General features: G+C 46.3%; 1 protein-coding gene across 1 annotated transcript in view; it reads left to right on the top strand.

Moving 5' to 3' along the window:
* The window catches only part of LOC140186334 (multiple epidermal growth factor-like domains protein 9), a 231742-nt gene that overhangs the window by 145495 nt on the left and 65635 nt on the right, over positions 1-20612 (top strand). The window lies entirely within an intron of this gene.

Raw genomic sequence — 20612 nt, 5'->3', positions numbered from 1 at the left:
TTGTAAATTGTCGGAGAGGTTACATCATCATGTGCCTACAGCTATATCCTCCACCAAAGGAATAAACTTTGCAATAGTCAGCTGCGATATCTGGTGTGTGACAGTGCCAGCACAGAAGAATCAAGGATCAATTCTACCTGCCATATATATTTACATAAATTAGGAATTTGCTCTGGCGTGTTGGTCAGGGTGTGACATGCAACAGAGAACAACAGCAGTCAACAATTATGAAGAGTGAACAGTTATATAAAACAAGATAGAGTATAAACTATGGGTATGGAATAAAAGTTCGAAGTGAAATTAAATTTATTACCAAAGTACATATATGTCACCATATACAATTCTAAGATTCATTTTATGCCTGTTTACATAAATACCAGCATGTATTTACATTGTAAACTACATTAAACTGTCTGACCCATCATCTGGAATCTCAGCAAGTTGCGTTCGGAATTGGTCCCACAAAGCGTTTATAAGTATTTATGCAGAGTATTGAAGGGAAAGATGATTAGGAAGCTTGATGGTTTGAGAGATCCAGGTCCAATCCTGACCTCAGTTGCTCTCTGAGTGGAATATACACATTCTTCCTGTGCAGGATTGCTCAGGTCCATCCAGGTGTGTACAGGAGTTGCTCAGGTCCATCAGGTGTGTACAGGAGTTGCTCAGGTCCATCAGGTGTGTACGGGAGTTGCTCAGGTCCATCCAGGTGTGTACAGGAGTTGCTCAGGTCCATCAGGTGTGTACAGGAGTTGCTCAGACACATCCAGGTGTGTACAGGAGGTGCTCAGGTCTATCCAGGTGTGTGCAGGAGTTGCTCAGACACATCCAGGTGTGTACAGGAGGTGCTCAGGTCTATCCAGGTGTGTGCAGGAGTTGCTCAGACACATCCAGGTGTGTACAGGAGTTGCTCAGGTCTATCAGGTGTGTGCAGGAGTTGCTCAGACACATCCAGCTGTGTACAGGAGTTGCTCAGACACATCCAGATGTGTATAGGAGTTGCTCAGGTCTATCAGATGTGTGCAGGCAGGTGTGTATGCAGTTTACCTAACGTGTAGGGCTGAATCACTGCATCATGCAAGTCCTTGACATTCTCTGTCAGGCATCAGTTACCACCTTACACCACCTGGGGGTAATTTTAACCCACGGCCTTTCATTAACTTTGTAAGAATGGCACTTCCCTGCCTGTGATGTCCATGTTGCTACGCAATAGTAGAATAGCAGTTAAATATTCTGAGCAGTGTCCTTCTGGTTCCCGATATTTTGCACACACTCTGTTTAGTTATGTTGTACGCCCGGTAACAACCAGTGTGGACCTGCCCACTCATCCACACAGAGACACGACTGAGCAGTTCATGTACCTCGCTTGGTCTCCTGTTGCTGGACCCTGCTCCTGGAGACGTGGCATCGTGGTTAGTGCAACACTATTACAGTTCGCAGTGACAGGATTTCGATTTCAATTCCAACATTCTTTGTTCCTCCCCGTGTGCGTGTGTGTTTCCTCCGAGTGCTCTGGTTTCCTCCCACAATCCAAAGATGTACCAGTTAGTAGGTTAATTGGTCTTTGTCATTTCTCCTGCTTTTAGGCTGGAGTTAATAGGTGGGTCACTGGCCAGTGCAGCTCGTTAGTCAGTTCCACATTGTATCTCCAAAATAAAAATAAATAAATGAAATAAAGGAACTGAAAACTTTCAGAGTGAGGAATACGCTGGGGTCATTTCTCCAAGGACCAGAGGTCAGAGGAGTGTTGCTGGAGTAAGTGGTGGAGCCAATACAGAATAGATGGGATGAAAGGCTTCTTCCAGGGCAGGACTCATAAACGATTCAGATTTATTTATCACATGTACAATGAAACGTACAAGGAAATGAATTGTTTGCCTTAACGACCAACACACCTCAGCACATGCTGGGTGACCGCACATTTCAGTGCTAGCATAGCATGCCCACAATCTTCAGCAAAACCAACACCAACAACAGCAAAACAAGCCTCTCTCCCCTCTCTCTCCCCCATCTTCCCCCTCACCCCATCTCCTCCCTCTCCCCCTTCCCCTCCCCTCCTCCCCCTCCCTTCCCCTTCCCCTCCTCCCCCTCCCCTCCCCCTCCCCTCCTCCCCTCCCCTCCCCCTCCCCTCCCCCTCCCCCTCTCCCTCTCCCTCTCCCCCTCCCTCTCCCCCTCCCCCTCCCCCTCCCTCTCTCTCTCTCTGCCCCCTCTCACCAACTCCTGTCTCCCACCCTCTCACACCCAACCTCTTACACCCACCTCTCCCTCTTCCCCCCACCCCCCACGCGCACACACACCTTTCGACAGCAGCATCTATGGAAAAGTATAGTCGACATTTCAGGCCAAAACCCTTTGGCAGGACTGGAGAAAAACTGCTGAGGAGAACGTAGATTTAAAAGGTGGGTGGAGGAGAGAGAGAACCACCAGGTGATAGGTGAAACCGGGAGGCGGAGGGATGAAGTAAAGAGTGGGGAAGTTGATTGTTGAAAGAGACAGAAGGCCATGGAAGGAAGAAAAAGGGGACAGGAGCACCAGGGTTAGGTGATGGGCTGGCAACAAGATGAGGTGAGAGAGGGATAAGGGGATGGGAAATGGTGAAGAGGGGCTGGGGGACAGCACTGGAAGTTTGAGAAGTTAATGTTCATGCCATCAGGTTGGATGCTACCCAAACAAATATAAGGTGTTGTTCCTCCAACCTAAGAGTGGCCTCATCATGACAGTGGAAGAGGCCAACAGACTCACAGGTGAAGTGTCGCCTCACCTGGAAGGACTGTTTGGGGCCCTGAATGCTAGTGAGGGAGGAGGTGTACGGGCAGGTGTAGCACTTGTTCCACTTGCAAGGATAAGTGCCAGAAGGGAGATCAGTGTAGAAGGATGAATGGACAAGGGAGTCACTTGGGGAATGAAAGGCAGAAGGTGGGGGTGGAGGTAGGGAGGGAAAGATGTGCTTGGTGGTGGAATCCTGTTGGAGGTGGCAGAAGTTTCAGAGAATTATGTGCTGGATGCAGAGGCTGGTGGAGTGATAGGTGAGGACAAGAGGAACCCTATCCCCGGTAGGGTGGCATGAAGGGTAAAAGCAGACATGTGTGAAATGGAAGAGATGCAGTCCAGGGCAGCGTTGATGGTGGAGGAAGGGAAGCCCCTTTCTTTGAAAAAGGAGGACATCTCCTTCGTTCTGGAGTAAAAAGCCTCATCCTGAGAGCAGATGTGACAGTGGAGACAGAGGAATTGAGAGAAAGGGATGGCCTTTTTGCAAGTAACAGGGTGGGACGAGGTGTAGTCCAGGTAGCCGTGAGAGTCCATGGGTTTGTAATAGACATCAGTGGATAAGCTGTCTCTGGAGACAGAAACAGTGAGATCAAGAAAAGTGAGGGAGGTGTCGGAAATGGATCAGGTGAATTTGAGGGCAGGGTGTAAATTGGAGGCAAAGTGGATGAAGTTGATGAGCTCAGCATGGGTGTCGGAAGCAGCACCAATGCAGTCGTCGGTGTAGCCTGGGAAATGTGTGGGACAGTCACCAGTGTAAGCTTGGAACATAGACTGTTCCACGTAGCTGACAAACAGGCATAGCTGGGACCCATGTGAGTGCCCATGGCTACACCTTCTGTTTGAAGGAAGTGGGAGGAAGCTGTCCTGGATCTGGTAGTAGATTTACTGCTACAGGTTTCTGTCTTCATTGGGCAGCAACTGGTCTGCAAGGCGCCTCTCCTCTCAGTTAGTGTGAGCGATTCTGACCAAGGCTCACCAGCTACTCTGCTCTGGCCAGTTGGGAACAAGTTCAACTTGTGCAATATTAACCTTCAATGCATGTTATTCAAATACACAGTGTATGAAGGAGCTGCTAGGCTCCCAAGAGAAGCTGAAAGTCGAGCGCAGTTCATTGTGTTGGCATTTGTCCTGCTGGAGTTTAGAAGAGAAATTCTTACCAAATGGCAAACTCTCTGCAGATTCAGCTTGGAGTGAAATCGATGCAGAGAACTCAACTGGAAGTCGTTGTAATGCATTCTTGCCAAACGACTTTGGTAATACAGAGTTGTTCATATTGTGAGCAGTTTTTGGTCCCTTCTCTAGGAAAAGATGTGCTGGCATTGGAGAGGGTCCAGAGGAGGTTCATGAAAATTATCCTGAGAATTACAGGGTTAACAGATGAGCTTTTGGTGGCCCTGAGCCTGGATTCAGTGAGGGGGATATCACTGAAGCCCATTGAATATTGAAAGTTCTAGATAGAATGGATCTGGAGAGGAGGTTTCCTATGGTGGGTGAGTTTAGAACCAGAGGGCACAGCCTCAGAACAGAGGGCATCCATTTAGAACAGAGATGAGGGGATATTTCTTTAGCCAGAGTATGGTGTATGTGTAGAATATGTTGCCACAGACGGCTGTGCAGGCCAGTTGATTGGGTACGTATAAAGCAGAGTTTGATAGGTTCCTAATTAATCAGGGCATCAAATGTTTCAGGAGAAGGCAGGGGAAAGGGGTTGAGAGGGATAATAAATCAACCGTGATGGAATGGCAGAGCAGACTTGATGGGCGGAACGGCCTAATCCTGCTTCTATGTCTTACAGTCTTACCATCAACAATGCCAGCAGAGAACAGCTGACAGCTCGAGTATGTCAACACAAAATAATCTGCAGATGCTGTTGTCAAAGGAACACTCACAATGCGCTGGAGGAACTCAGCAGGTCAGTCAGCATCAGTTGAAAGGATTAGTCCACGTTTCGGGCCGAAACCCTTCGCCCGAAACGTCAACTAATCTTTTCAACTGATGCTGACTGACCTGCTGAGTTCCTCCAGTGCATTGTGAGAGCTCGAGTATGTCCCTCAGTTTGTTGTCTGCCTGCCTGAGAGAGGACGCTGAGGTCACCTCGCTTGTCCTGATTTTACTCCCATATACAGGCCTGGATGCCAGGTTTATAGGCTGATCAGATCAACCTGTGGATCACTGGACGTACTCTAGCTGGGAAATTTGTTTAATTCACACTTTCAGTATCTCACCTTTACCATTCTCATGTGTCTCTCTGGTGACTGACTTTCTTACCCTGAAGCAGTTCTTAAACCTCCATAACATGAAACATCTGTTGCCACCAAGATTCAAGATTGAAGTTTATTTATCACATGTACATCAAAACCTACAGTGAAATGTGTCCTCTGCGTTAACAACCAACTCAATTAAGGATGTGTCGGGGGCAGCCCACAAGTGTCAGCAGACATTTCTGTGCCGACACATGTTCACAGTGCTCAGCAGAGTAACAGTGAACACAACAAACAGCAAAATAAACCCTCTTCCTTCCTGCCAAACAAACACAAACACACACACACACACACACACACACACACACACACACACACACACACACACAGAGACACAGAGGCAGGTCATCTGCCATCTGCAGCCTCCGGCAGGACTCAAATTCGGACTTGGTCACACAAACATTGGACCTTTGGTTATACCAGAGAACTCGCCGAGATTGACAGAGCCAGGCCTCGACTTTGGAATTTGATGGCCATTAAACTGGATAAACTGAGTGGATTTGAATGGTGCTCGGTGGTGAGTTTTGAATATTAATCAGTGCCGGGGTGGTGCCCAAACTTGTGACGTTGAAAGTCTCACACGCGTGGATCAGTGAAGTGGAAGCACACGTCATCCCACTACAGATGGGAATTTGGCTTCAAGCCCACTGTTACAGGTGGGGCCTCCATAGGTGGAGGGGCAGGTAGTTTTGAGGCTACAGAAGGACTTAGACAGATTAGGAGAACGGGCAAAGAAGTAGCAGATGGAATACTGCGTCAGGAAGTGTATGGTCATGCACTTTGGTAGAAGAAATGAAAAGTTTGACTATTTTCTAAATGGATGGAAAATACAAAAAACTGAGGCACAAAGGGACTTGGGAGTCTTTGTGCAGGATTCCCTAAACGTTAATTTGCAGATTGAGTCTGTGGTAAGGAAGGCAAATGCAATGTTAGCGTTCATTTCAAGAGGACTAGAATATCAAAGCAAGGATGTAATGTTGAGACTTTATGAAGCACTGGGGAGGCCTCACTTGGAGTATTGTGAGCAGGTTTGGACATCTTGTCTTAGAAAGGATGTGCTGAAACTGGAGAGGGTTCAAAGGAGATTCACGAAAATGATTCCAGGATTGAATAGCTTGACATAAACAGCATTTGATGGCTCTGGGCTTGTATTCACTAGAATTCGGAAGAATGAGGGGTGACCTCATTGAAACTTATCGAATGGTGAAAGGCCTTGATAGAGTGGATGTGGAGAGGAGGTTTCCTGTGGTGGGAGAGTCTAAGACTAGAGGCCACGACCTCAGAATAGAGGGTCATCCTTTTCGAGTGGAGATGAGGAGGGATTTCTTTAGCCAGAGAGTGGTGAATCTGTGGAATTCTTTGCCACAGGCAGCTGTGGTGGCCAAGTCTTTATGTATATTTAAGGCAGAGATTGATCGATTCTTGATTGATCAGGGCATGGGGAGATTGATCAGCATATGGGGAGACGGCAGGAGATTGGGGCCGAGTAAAATTGTATCAGCCATGATGAAGTGGGGCAGCAGACTTGATGGGCCAAAAGGCTTAACACTGCTCCTATATCTTATGGTCTTATAGGTATCAGTCTGTCAAACAGGCCTCCTGTGTTACCGGATCACCGCACTTTTTGGATAGTTTTTACTCTTTATTCTGCATTGTTATTCTTTTATCTTGTTCTACCTCAGTGCACTGTGTAATGATTTGATCTGTATGAACAGTGTGCAAGACCAGTTTTTCATTGTATCTCGGTACATGTGACAATAATAATGCTTTACCACTGTCCCGCTGTTCATTAAAGTAAAACCGTTTCTCTTGAGCGGCATAGTTTTAAAGTGCTTGGAAGTAGGTACTGAGGGGATGTGAGGGCTAAGTTTCTCACACAGAGCATTGTGGGTGTGTGGAATGCACTGCCAGCGATGGTGGTGGAGGCGGATACAATAGGATCTTTTAAGAGCCCCTTAGATAGGTATATGGAGCTTAGAAAAATAGAGGGCTATGCAGTAGGGAAATTCTGGACAGTTTCTAGAGTAGGTTACGTGGCACAACATTGTGGGCCGAAGGGCCTGAAATGTGCTGTAAGTGAAGACAAGGTTAAAATTACTTGCACACAACTAAAATGCCAGTCAGATTCTAACATCAGAAAATGGGAAAGAAACTGAAAATTACACATCTGAAGGTGTTTATTTATTTCATATTTCTTGCCAGGTGTAAGAAAATTGACATGATGTTGAAATGGTTTGAAAAGCAGAGAATGAAATGAAATAGAATGTGCAAGCTAAATATAATTTATTTAGATCTTGAGATTAAATGATCTGAAATATATTGAAGTTTCTTCCAACAACTGTATCTAAATGCCTAAAATTAGGATCAGCATAGATACTGAATAACTTAATACAGCCCATTATAGTTTGAAGGCAGATGAATATGAGACCTGACTTGCCCTTCACAGTATCCGCCTTGCTCTCTGCTGTTAGTTGGTGTTTTGAACCATGGACGATCTGCATTGCCTCAAGCTTTTACTCCCGATTTAACCTCATTCAACCCATTGTATCATTCCTACATCTAGGTGCTTGCAAGGATGTAATGTTGAGGCTTTATAAGGCGTTACTCAGACTGCACGTGGAGCATTGTGAACTGTTTTGGGCTCCTTAACTAACAAAGGATGTTCTAGCATTAGAGTTGCTCCAGAGGAGGTTCACAAGAATGACTCCAGGAAAGAAAGGGTTAATATATGAGGAACGTTTGATAGCTCTCAGCCTGTACATGCTGGAGTTAAAAAAGAATGAGGGGATCGCATTGAAACCTATTGAATATTGAATGGCCCAGATAGAGTAGATGTGGACAGGATGTTTCTTATAGTTGGTGAGTGTAGGACCAGAAGGCACAACCTTCGAATAGAAGGAGGACCCTTTAGAACAGAGATAAGGAAGGATTTTTTTTAGTCAGAGAGTAATGAGTCTATGGAATTTATTGCCACAGACAGCTGTGCAGGCCAAATCATTGGGTATATTTAAATAGATTATGAAGACACGTAGTCCCCTTTTATTGTCATTTAGTAATGCACTTGCATTAAGAAATGATACATTATTTCCTCCGGTGTGATATCACAAAACGCAGGACAAACCAAGGCTGAAAAAACTGACAAAACCACATAATTATACATACAGTTACAACAGTGCACAATACCATAACTTGATGAAGAAAGTCCGTGAGCACAGTGAAGTTCAAGGTTTCTCAAATGTCCCACATCTCACGCAGACGGGAGAAGGAAGAAAAACTCTCCCTGCCATGCCGACCACAATCCGACCCTGAGTCATCCGAAAACTTCGAGCACTGATCAGCTCTCCGACACCGAATACTGAGCGCCATCTCTGTCTGAACGATTTGACCTCTTTCTCGGTCGCCAAAAGCAGGCAAGGCCGGGGAATTTGAGGCCTACCCTCCGAAAGATTCCTGACCACACAGTAACGACAGCAGCGGATAGGCGTTTCAGAAATTTCTCCAGATGTTCCTCTGTGATTTCACGTCCATTCTCCATCAAATCAGAAATGTCCACGGCCCCTATTTAACAGATATGACATTATTTTTCACCAGAGAGCTGTGCGTGGCGCACTGCCATCTTCTCCTCCCGCCATACTTTAAGAGAGTTTGATAGGTTCTTGATTAGAGTCATAGAAAAGTACAGCACAGAAACAGGCCCTTCAGCTTATCTAGTCCATGCTGAACCGTTTAAGCTGCCTACACCATAGCCCTCCATGTCCCTACCATCCATGTGGCTATTCAAACTTCTCTTAATGTTGTAATCAAGTTCACATGCACCACTCGTGTGGGCGGTTCGCTCCACACTCTCACCACCCTCTGAGCAAAGTTTCCCTTCAGGGTCCTCTTAAACTTTTCACCTTTCACTCTTAACCCATGACCTCTAGTTGTAGTCCCACCCAACCTCAGTGGAAAAAACGGGCTTGCATTTACCCTATCTATACCCCTCATAATTTTGTATACCTTTATCAAATGTCCCCTCAATCTTCCATGTTCCAAGGAATAAAGTCCTAACCTATTCAATCCTATAACTCAGGTCTTCCAGTCCCTGCAATATCTTTGTAAATTTACTCTGTACTCTTCAAAGGTTCAAACGTCCAATTTAATGTCAGAGAAATGTCTATAATATATACATCCTGAAATGCTTTTTCTTTATAAGCATCCACGAAAACAGAGAAGTGCCCCAAAGAATGAATGACAGATAAACATAATGTTACGTACCCCGTAACTGGGTTGCCAAACCAGCAGAAATGGACCACTCAGTTGGAGTCTGGATTACTGGAACTAAGAAAGTTTTATTAAAGAAATAAGCAACACAGTACTCTAATAACAGCAATACACATCAAAGTTGCTGGTGAACGCAGCAGGCCAGGCAGCATCTGTAGGAAGAGGTGCAGTCGGCGTTTCAGGCCGAGACCCTTCGTCAGGACTAACTGAAGGAAGAGTGAGTAAGGGATTTGAAAGTTGGAGGGGGAGGGGGAGGGGGAGATCCAAAATGATAGGAGAAGACAGGAGGGGGAGGGGTAGAGCCAAGAGCTGGACAGGTGATAGGCAAAAGGGATATGAGAGGATCATGGGACAGGAGGTCCGGGAAGAAAGACAAGCGGTGGGGGGGACCCAGAGGATGGGCAAGAGGTATAGTCAGAGGGACAGAGGGAGAAAAAGGAGAGTGAGAGAAAGAATGTGTACATAAAAATGAGTAACAGATGGGGTACGAGGGGGAATTGGGGCCTTAGCGGAAGTTAGAGAAGTCGATGTTCATGCCATCAGGTTGGAGGCTACCCAGACGGAATATAAGGTGTTGTTCCTCCAACCTGAGTGTGGCTTCATCTTTACAGTAGAGGAGGCGGTGGATGGACATGTCAGAATGGGAATGGGATGTGGAATTAAAATGTGTGGCCACTGGGAGATCCTGCTTTCTCTGGCGGACAGAGCGTAGATGTTCAGCAAAGCGGTCTCCCAGTCTGCGTCAGGTCTCGCCAATATATAAAAGGCCACATCGGGAGCACCGGACGCAGTATATCACCCCAGTCGACTCACAGGTGAAGTGTTGCCTCACCTGGAAGGACTGTTTGGGGCCCTGAATGGTGGTAAGGGAGGAAGTGTAAGGGCATGTGTAGCACTTGTTCCACTTACACGGATAAGTGCCAGGAGGGAGATCAGTGGGGAGGGATGGGGGGGACGAATGGACAAGGGAGTTGTGTAGGGAGTGATCCCTGCGGAATGCAGAGAGAGTGGGGGAGGGAAAGATGTGCTTAGTGGTGGGATCCCGTTGGAGGTGGCGGAAGTTACGGAGAATAATACGTTGGACCCAGAGGCTGGTGGGGTGGTAGGTGAGGACCAGGGGAACCCTATTCCTAGTGGGGTGGCGAGAGGATGGAGTGAGAACAGATGTACGTGAAATGGGGGAGATGTGTTTAAGAGCAGAGTTGATAGTGGAGGAAGGTAGGCCCCTTTCTTTAAAAAAGGAGGACATCTCCCTCATCCTAGAATGAAAAGCCTCATCCTGAGAGCAGATGCAGCGGAGACGGAGGAATTGCGAGAAGGGGATGGCGTTTTTGCAAGAGACAGGGTGAGAAGAGGAATAGTCCAGATAGCTGTGAGTTAAGTCAGTAGGCTTATAGTAGACATCAGTGGATAAGCTGTCTCCAGAGACAGAGACAGAAAGATCTAGAAAGGGGAGGGAGGTGTCGGAAATGGACCAGGTAAAAGTACTCTAATAGTAAGGATATAAATGCAACAGGTTAGCAATGAATAAACACACATGTACACAGAACTAGGATAATAGGGTCAATCAGCTCTATCGTAATCTAGGGATAAAACGTTCAATCACAAGTGACAGAGTTCAGTTTAGTTCAGTTCGCAGTAATCGCTGTCGTGCCGTTGGGGAGAGAGAGGGCGAATGCTGATATTCAAATCAGATTCAACAGACCTTTTATATTTCTCGCAGTTAGCTTTTGGGCGAGCCCTTTGTAATGTCTTCTGAGGTCAACGACTGTGACCTCTCCGTTCCAGACACGATCGTTCTTCAACGGTGAACCCGGCACCCAGGCAAGGGTGGACACACACCAGGTTCCCGCCGACTGTATCTTTCCACCCTGTGCGTCTGTGGCTGGTCCCGCGGGTAGACCTCCAAAACTCCCACCGACTTGTGGGGGTACACCGCTTCCAGGGTCTCGTTACCTCGTGGTGTTGTGTGTCGTGTCTTAGCGAACCTGCCCCTTTTTATCCCCCTGCTGGGGTATCGCCTGTCCATCACTCTTCAAGCAGTTCAGGGTTCAAAAGGAGCCGGTCTTGACAATACTCAGACCGGTGTCTCCTTCCGTTAAACTCTCTCGTCTCTTCATTAATATTTCCAAATGCTGCTCCATTGTCTTACTTATCTCTCTCTCCTGAAGACAGGTGGCAGATCAACTGTTGATCCCACTGGTGCTAGCGCAGGACAGTTAACATCTTAGTCTACGTGTACTTTTGTAACCCTCTTTCGTCACACCCCTCCCCTTTAAGGACTTTTACTGGCTTAAAAATTATAAGCATGAATACATTATTAGATACACACAGATATACATCTTCATCAGCTATTTGGCTAATACAGAGAATTTTAAGTTGTCAACACTTTGACAGACAGTCAACAATCACATTTTCTGTCCCTTTTATACGTGTTATTTTAATAATCCTCTAAACCAGGCTCCAATTTAGCAAACTTCATAGTGGCTGAAAACACTGATGAATTGTGATCAGTGTAACCTCTCATTGGTTTCGTCCCGGACCACGATAACAAGGGTCGTCCCATCCCGACTTAGTTTTCTCTCGCAAGGGCTTAGTAGGAGGGGGAGGGGTAGTACCCGCAAAGTTATTGCAAAACTTCCTACAGTACCTCACCATCTCCAAGAGCCTTCTGAGGGCCCTCTTGTCTGTCGGGGTTGGGAGGTCAGCGATAGCCTGCACTGTAGCTTGCATCGCTGCCAGCTGCCCCTGTGTTACCACAATTCCCAGATAAGTGACCTTCGCGTGGCCGAACTCATTTTTTTCATGGTTCACTATCAAGCTGGCTTCAGACAGCCGTATTACATCGCCAGTATACACTTCTGTGTTTTTTAGCCCTTTCGTCACTGAATTACTCATTCTATAGGGGTGTTGCTCACTAGGCTGACCTAGCGTGACAAACACCACCCAACGTCCCAGTTCTTTGCATCGCCTCGGGACAATCAAACACACGTGTGCGAGCTGTTTAATTAGCTCTCCTAAAGGGTGGCTTTGTTCGGGGATTAAGGGAGAGACCTTATCAGCAGAGCTGGCCAAAACAATAGCCTTCTCCCATCTGGTCGGTACCATACTCATCTTTTCAAAATGGGTTTTCCCCTTATCAGGTGGCACCCTAGCTTCATTGATTTCCGCGCTAACACCGACTAGGTTTGTTAGCATGTCAAAAGCCTGTGACCGTCTCAGTTCGCGTCTGCAATAATCAATAACATCCTTCCTCCTGTGCAGCCAGAAAAACTCTCTCATGGCTCCGCTGACTGTTTCCTTCAGCACCTCAAAATGTCCACCGAGGGGTACCTCGTGGGCCAGGTTAAAAATCTCATCCCCATAACTCTTTTGCACCACCCCCCATTCCTCATCTGCGGTACTTGGTCTCCCTTCCTTCCTTAGCACCTCCCCCTTCACACCATAATTCACTGGCTCCCTTCCTAATTCTGTTTCACAGAGAGCTGTTTCCTTGTCTTGCTCCTGTGCCTGTATAAAGTCCTTCTTTTCTAATGATAAATCTGCCTTAATTTCCCCACTTCCTCCTGTTTCATTACGTTCCTTCTTTTCACTTTCTACCCCCTCCTCGTACAAAGCTGGTAGAAATGTCTCAGCAGTCTCTCGGGTCATACAGCGAGTTACTGCGCAACCAGGATGAACCTGTGAGTCCATGGGCGGGGCCTTAATGCTGACAGGCTGACCTGTCAATCTCACTTCCGAGAACACAATTCCCCTGGCGAGGTCATTACCGAGCAAGACTTCCACGCCTCTCATCGGTAATTCGGACCTCACCCCGATCGTAACTAGTCCAGAGACCAAGTTGCTTTGTAGGTGTATCTGGTGCAAAAGTACTGCTTCTGTCCCTTCCCCAATACCTTTGACCCTGACCTCCCCAGTCTGGGTCTCTGAACTAAACTCTAACACACTCTTCAATATCAATGACTGACACGCTCCCGTGTCTCTCCAGATCCGCACTGGAACTGGGTTTAACCCCTCCTTCTCCGACACCAATCCGGCCGAGATAAACCTCTCGTGCCCTTCCTGAACTTTGCTAGCCCTCTCCTCTCCTAGCGGTTCGTTTACCAGCTCAATACAGCCAGTCAAAATCGCCGCTTTTCCTTTTCCCGTCTCCTTCTTTGGGGCAAAGCACCAGGACGCAAAGTGTCCGACTTTCCCACAATTATAACAGACGACCCCAGGAGACTTCCTACCAGACTGCTCCCGGTCTACCTTATCCTTCTCACTAGTCCCCGGCTTACTTACTGACTTTTCTGGCGGACTCTCCCCGCCGTCCTGACTACCCTTCTGGTAGCCTTTACTCGGGGCAAACTTCATTTTATGCATCAACGCGTACTCATCCGCTAACTTAGCAGTTGCGGCTAACATGGCTGCCTCTTTCTCATCTAGGTAGGGTCTCAAACTGTCAGGGACACAACCTTTAAACTGCTCAATCAGGATCAGCTGTAGCATTCTGTCATAATCCCCATTTACCCCCTTCGAGGCACACCAACGCTCACAATATGTCTGCATCTCATGGGCAAACTCTAAATACGTGCGGTCCCACTGTTTCCTCGCATTCCGGAACCTCTGCTGGTATGCCTCCGGGACCAACTCATAAATCCTGAGGATGGCCTCTTTCACCACCTCATACCTCTGGGCATCTTCCGCAGACAAAGCCGAGTAAGCTTGTTGGGCTTTCCCTTTAAGTACACTCTGAAGCAAAACATCCCACTTATCCCTCGGCCAGTCCTGACTTGCAGCAACTTTTTCGAAATGGAGAAAGTACCGATCCACATCGGTATCGTCAAATGGGGGAACCAGCCTAACCTCCTGGGTCGCCCTGAACCCTCCACCTTGGTTCGGCATGGGCCCCTGCTCTGCCATCATCTTTAACCTTTCCAGCTGGAATTTCCTTTCCCTCTGTTTCTCTTCTCGCTCCAACTGTTTGTCCCTCTCTCTCTCTTGCCGTTGTCGTTCTAACTGTTTCTCTTCGTGTTCTAGATGCCGTACCCAGAACTCGTGCTCGAGTCTCAGTTTTTCAAGCTGCACCTGTACTGCGTCTCCACCAGGTTTTCCAATAGATAGCACCTCCAGCTCCCCTTGGGGAAACACACCTTTAGATACATAGTGCTCTACGATAGCTCTGTGTATCTCCTCTCTCCTCATTGTCGACTTCCCCTTAACAAGATTCAACCGTTTGGCCACAGCTGCTGGCATCCTCTAATGCCTCCAAGGTCGGCGCCTTTAGAAATTCCTCAATCTCCATTTCTGCTGTTTGTCTTTTCTTTCTTTCGGGAATTTTAACCTAATCAATTTACTCCGTCCCAAATTTAGCGTTCAAAATCGCGGACGAGAACCCCACTTCTGTTACGTACCCCGTAACTGGGTTGCCAAACCAGCAGAAATAGACCACTCAGTTGGAGTCTGGATTACTGGAACTAAGAAAGTTTTATTAAAGACATAAGCAACACAGTACTCTAATAGTAAGGATATAAATGCAACAGGTTAGCAATGAATAAACACACATGTACACAGAACTAGGATAATAGGGTCAATCAGCTCTGTCGCAGTCTAGGGGTAAAATGTTCAATCACAAGTGACAGAGCTCAGTTTAGTTCAGTTCGCAGTAATCACCGTCGTGCCGTTGGAGAGAGAGAGAGAGAAAATGAATGAATATGCAAATCGGATTCCAAACAGACCTTCGATATTCCTTGCAGTTAGCTTTCGGGCGAGCCCTTTGTAATGTCTTCTGAGGTCACTGACTGTGACCCCTCCGTTCCAGACACGATCGTTCTTCAGCGGTGAACCCGACACCCAGGCAAGGGCGGACACACACCAGGTTCCTGCCGACCGTATCTTTCCACCCTGTGCGTCTATGGCTGGTCCCGCGGGTAGACCTCCAAAACTCCCACCGACTTGTGGGGGTGCACCGCTTCCAGGGTCTCGTTACCTCGTGGTGCCGTGTGTCGTGTCTTAGCGAACCTGCCCCTTTTTATCCCCCTGCTGGGGTATCGCCTGTCCATCACACTTCAAACAGTTCAGGGTTCAAAAGGAGCCGGTCTTGACAATACTCAGACCGGTGTCTCCTTCCATTAAACTCTCTCGTCTCTTCATTAACATTTCCAAATGCTGCTCCATTGTCTTACTTATCTCTCTCTCCTGAAGACAGGTGGCAGATCAGCTGATGATTCCGCTGGTGCTAGCACAGGACAGTTAACATCTTAGTCTATGTGTACTTTTGTAACACTCTTTCGTCACAATAAGAACCCCAAAGTCCCCCCCACAAGCTCCCGTCCCTCCTGCACATAAGTGGCAGCCAGCAACAACTCCCCCTCCCCCCACCAGCAAAAAACAGGCAAGCATCGGTTCCACCACCGAGCGCTCAACCGTGAGCAAAGCAATAGCAAAGACACAGACTTGCAGTTACCCCAAAGACTTCGCGTTTCACCCGGCCTTTGACTTACCACAGATCCTCTCTCTCCCTAATAAGGGAGAAGGAGGTATCTCTGTTATTTCCACAGCAAGCGGGGAGACATAACAAACAACTCACTGGTTTACGATGTTAAAAGTCTGTTACATTGCTTTTTCTGAGCTCTGTGCCCAAAAATCACAAAGATTTCGGGTCTTCGGGCCCACAGCAGATATCCTGACTCACCCAATGACACACGGGTCTCCTGCCGTGACACTGACCCTTGATCCACTCATCTCTGGAGCCCTGAGATCTTAGGCTTCTGAATTTGAGCCAGACTCTTAGGCCAAACCCTTGGCGTGCCAAACAACAGTGGCCGGTTATGAAACCCCGACAGCAGGTCCCATTCCTGCAAAGAACTGAAGTCAGCGTGTAACTCCAGGTCAGGGTCTTCAAAAGAGCCCTGAAAGGGAAAAATAAAGATATTAAAGATGGAAGATGGAAATCTTATTCATATCTTCCTCTTTCAACCTTATTTACATCTTCCCTATAGGTAGGTGACCAAAACTGCACACAATACTCCCAAGTTAGGCCTCAACGATATCTTGTACAACTCCAACATAACATCCCATCTCCTGTACTCAGTACTTTGACTTATGAAGGCCAACGTGCCAAAAGCTTTTTGTATGACCCTATTTATGTGTACCGCCATTTTCAATGAATTATAGACCTGTATTAAACAGGAGGTTAAAGGTTGTGGGGAAAAGCCTATAGAATGGGGTTAAGAACAATAATAAATCAGTCAAAGGTGGAATGGCAAAGCAGACTCAATGGACGAAGCAGGAATGTGCTGACATTAGAGGGTGTTCAGAGGAAGTTCACGAAAATGTTTCCGGGATTGAAAGGTTTGTCATATGAGGAGCATTTGATAGCTTTGAGACAGTAATCACTGGAATTCGAAAGACAGTGGGTGGGTGTGGAAGTCATTGAAACCTATCGGATGTTGAAAGGCCTCAACAGAGTGGATGTGGAAAGGATGTTTCCTAAGGTGTGAGAGTCTAAGACCAGAGGACATGGCTTTGATAGAGAGGGGCGTCCTTTTAGCAGAGATGAGGAAGAATTTCTTTAGTCAGAAAGTGGTGAATCTGTGGAATTCATTGCCACAGGCAGCTGTGGAGGCCAAGTCACTGGGTATATTTAAGGTAGAGGTTGATAGATTCTTGATTGGTCAGGGCATGAAGGGATATAGGGAGAAAGCAGGAGATTGGGGCTCAGAGGAAAATTGTATTTGTAGACTGAAATGGCAGAGCAGACTTGATGGGCCAAATGGCCTAATTCTGTTCCTATATCTTATAGTCTATGGTCTATGCAGTGTTTCCAGGCAGAGTCATCCCTTTTTGATAACGGGTGACTGGAGCAAGGATGAGTGGGATCAGCTGATGCTTGAGCAGGTCACTAAACAACCCTTCCACATCTGGGCAGTGAAGGGAAGTGGACATAGAACGATGTGTACAACATGCTGATTAAAACCTACCCATCAGATCAATACTTAGCAAGTGGAGTGAGGAGAAATTGTGGATCAACGAATTCTTTCATTGCTTTTATTCTCCAGGTTACAACTTTTGTTAACTGGAAAGCAATTAACGGAGGAGCCGGACATCAGAATGCTAGGGCAGGTGATTGCTTCTGCTCCTGAAGCAGGAAGCCTGGCTATAGGAATCGGTTTTCAAGCCTGACTTGAAGATTATAATTACACACTCAGTGGCCACTATATTAGGTACAGCTGCACACCTGCCTGTTAATGCAAATATCTGATCAGACAATTATCTGGCTGCAGCTCAGTACATAAAACCATGCAGACAGTTTGAGGGGCAACCTTTTAGGCTACGTCCACACTACGCCAGATAATTTTGAAAACGCCGGTTTTGAGTAAAAACGACAGGCGTCCACACTAAGCGTTTTTCAAAATATCTCTCTCCACATTAGACGGATATTTGGGCGAATCTCCTCCTACTGGGCACGCATAGGACACAGAAAACAAGCGAAGAGAAAACAGTATACTTAGTGCACGTTTGTCCAGTTACAGAGTAGAAAAACTTAAAAGAAATTGCTCTTGGCTCTCGCGCAGGAGGACTTAAAACTGAAAAAAACAAATACTGGAGCGTATGGAGGCAACCGACAGGGAGTTCACGGACAGTATGACCCGGCTGACGACGAACATTGAAAAACTGACTAATAAATAAAGCATTAATAAAGCACCTTGTTAAATGTGTTGGGCACGTGGCCAAGTGGTTAAGACATTCGTCTAGTTACCTCAAGGTTGCTAGTTCGAGCCTCAGCTGTGGCAGCGTGTTTGTGTCCTTGAGCAAGGCACTTAACCACACATTGTTCTAGTCTGTGCGAGGAGTGGCGCCCCACACAGACTTCCAATCTGCGCCTTGTAAGGCATGAAAATGCCCAACGCAGGCCTCTCATGGTCTGAGTCGACGTTCCCTCCCTCCCTCCCTTGTTAAATGTATAAAACATGTCTGCATCAGTGTTATCTTGTATTTCCATACAATGTTACATAAGGCTGTTACACACCTATTGTCAGAGAAGTACTTACATAAATAGGTAAACCACCTTGGTTCTTAGTACTTGGTTCTTGATCCTCCAAAATATTCTGCATGGAATTTAAACTGGAGGTGGCGGAGGGTGTTTTCTGTCCTTACCTTCATACAAGCAAGGACAGAAAACAGGGCAAAGTGAGTATACTTACTTATTCAGTAAACTATGGGTCAAAGTATTTGGTGAGTACATTTCTAACTCTTCTGGCTTCAGTCTCGTTGCCGTCTGTTCGGAAATTGTTAGGTTTGCGAAGCGCAGAATCAAATATCGCTGTGATGATTGTACGCTCTAGTATCAATTGTTTGACGACAATAAAGTAATAATAATAAGAAGAAGAAAACAATGAAATGCCGCGCTGCCGCCATCTGTTGCGGCACTTCATGACAGCGGTTTTAAAAAGCTCCATTTACCATGTCCACACTGCAACAGATATTAGGCGTTTTCAGATTTAATCACTCTGAAGACCGTTTCTGAAAATCTCCGTTTTCGGGGGATGAAAACGCCGTTTTAGTATGAACACAGGGTCAAAACAAAGAGAAAAAGCTTTGTTTTCAGAATTATCCGGCGTAGTGTGGACGCAGCCTTAGAACAGAGATAAGGAGGAAATTTTTTTAACCAGAGTGTAGTGAATCTGTGGAATGCTGTGCCACAGACTGCGATGGAGGCCAAGTCCGTGGGGTATATTTAAGGTGGAAGTTGATAGTTTCCTGATCGGTCAGGGCATCAAAGGATATGGCGAAAAAGCAGATGGGATCGGGGATCAGCTATGATGGAGTGGCGGAGCCAATTCGATGGGCTGAATGGCCTAATTCTGCTCCTGTGTCTTATGATCTTATTGTCTTATGGTCAAGAGGTTCTGTTGTTGTTCAGACGAAATATCAGAATGGGGAAGAAATATGATCTAAGTGACTTTGACCCTGGAATGATTTTTTGTCTCTGGTTTGAGTATCTCAGAAACTGCTGATCTCCTGGGATTTTCATGCACAACATTCTCTAGAGTTTACAGTGCAAAAAAAAAGCAAAAATATCCAGTGAGTGGCAGCTTTGTGAGTTAAAATGCCTTGCTAACGAGAGAGGTCAGAGGAGAATGGCCGGAAAGGGGACAGTAACTCAGATAACTGTACGTTACAACAGTGGCGTGCAGAAGAGCCTCTCTGAACGCACAACACGTTGAACCTTGACATGATGGGCTACAGCAGCAGAAGACCACGGACATACACTCAGTGGCACTTTATTAGGTACAGGACGTATTGAGTGTGTAAGGTTTTGAAACTTGGAAATTGAAAATGACAAGTTTTAAATTGCTGTTGAATTTTTCGTATGAGGAACTTTAACTTCGTAGAATTTGAGCATCAGATTCTCCACAGTAACCTCAGATTCCACAATGCAAGGAGAGAGCATTCCAGAGCAGTATAAGAGTTGCTTGTCCTAAATGATATGCTGGTCATAAAATTGGTTATACAGTTAAAGGTAGCTGTGCCAGAGACAGGATTTGAAGGAATCTAGCTGGAGCAGGGTTGTGAGCAGGACTCAAATGGGAAACATTTGATATCCGTTCAGTGCAGTAAGCACTGAGCTCAATCTGGCCAAAGTACACACTCAACTGCAAAGTGTTTTAGCTCTCTTTAAGTCATTTATAATGTTGGTTTCCCCAAGGCACCTGAGCTAACAGACTATTGTTTGTGCATTAGTCCTGAGCCTACTGAACGCACTTTACAATTGCACATTCAACTTCAGTTTAATATGTTTTATTACCTCATCGTTCCCCGTGCTGAGTGAACACCAGTGAAGGATTCACTGTTAGAAGAATAAAACTCCCTTAATCGCCAACAGCTCCTCCCTTCCAATATCAATTCAGCACTGTCTTTGCAACTGCAGAGGTAAACCTTCATATTCTGTTACTTAATGAATAATACAGTCTGTGATTCATCAGTTGCAGCCGCCCAAGTAAATAATTCACACAAACCGATTCAAAGTCTCAATTGTTGAATGTCCCACTTTTATAAATTAAGTGAACGTTCGGTTGTGAAAATTAAAGACACTGGAATTCTGAAAGAAAGAGAGAAAATGTGGAAACACACATCCCGTCAGGCAGGATCTGTGGAGGTGGAAGCTGAGTTCACATTCAGCTCTTTAAAGAAAGACTAACTTGTCACATATTCATTGAAACATCAAAACATACAGTGAATTGTGTTCTTTGTGTCAACAACCAACATAGTGCAAGGAGGTGTTGGGGGCAGCCCACCAGAGTCATCTTGCTTCTGATGCCAACGTAGCATGCCCAC

Source organism: Mobula birostris, chromosome 22, assembly GCF_030028105.1.
Source record: "Mobula birostris isolate sMobBir1 chromosome 22, sMobBir1.hap1, whole genome shotgun sequence".
Taxonomy (NCBI): Eukaryota; Metazoa; Chordata; class Chondrichthyes; order Myliobatiformes; family Myliobatidae; genus Mobula; species Mobula birostris.
This window is presented reverse-complemented; position numbering and strand designations above follow the sequence as displayed.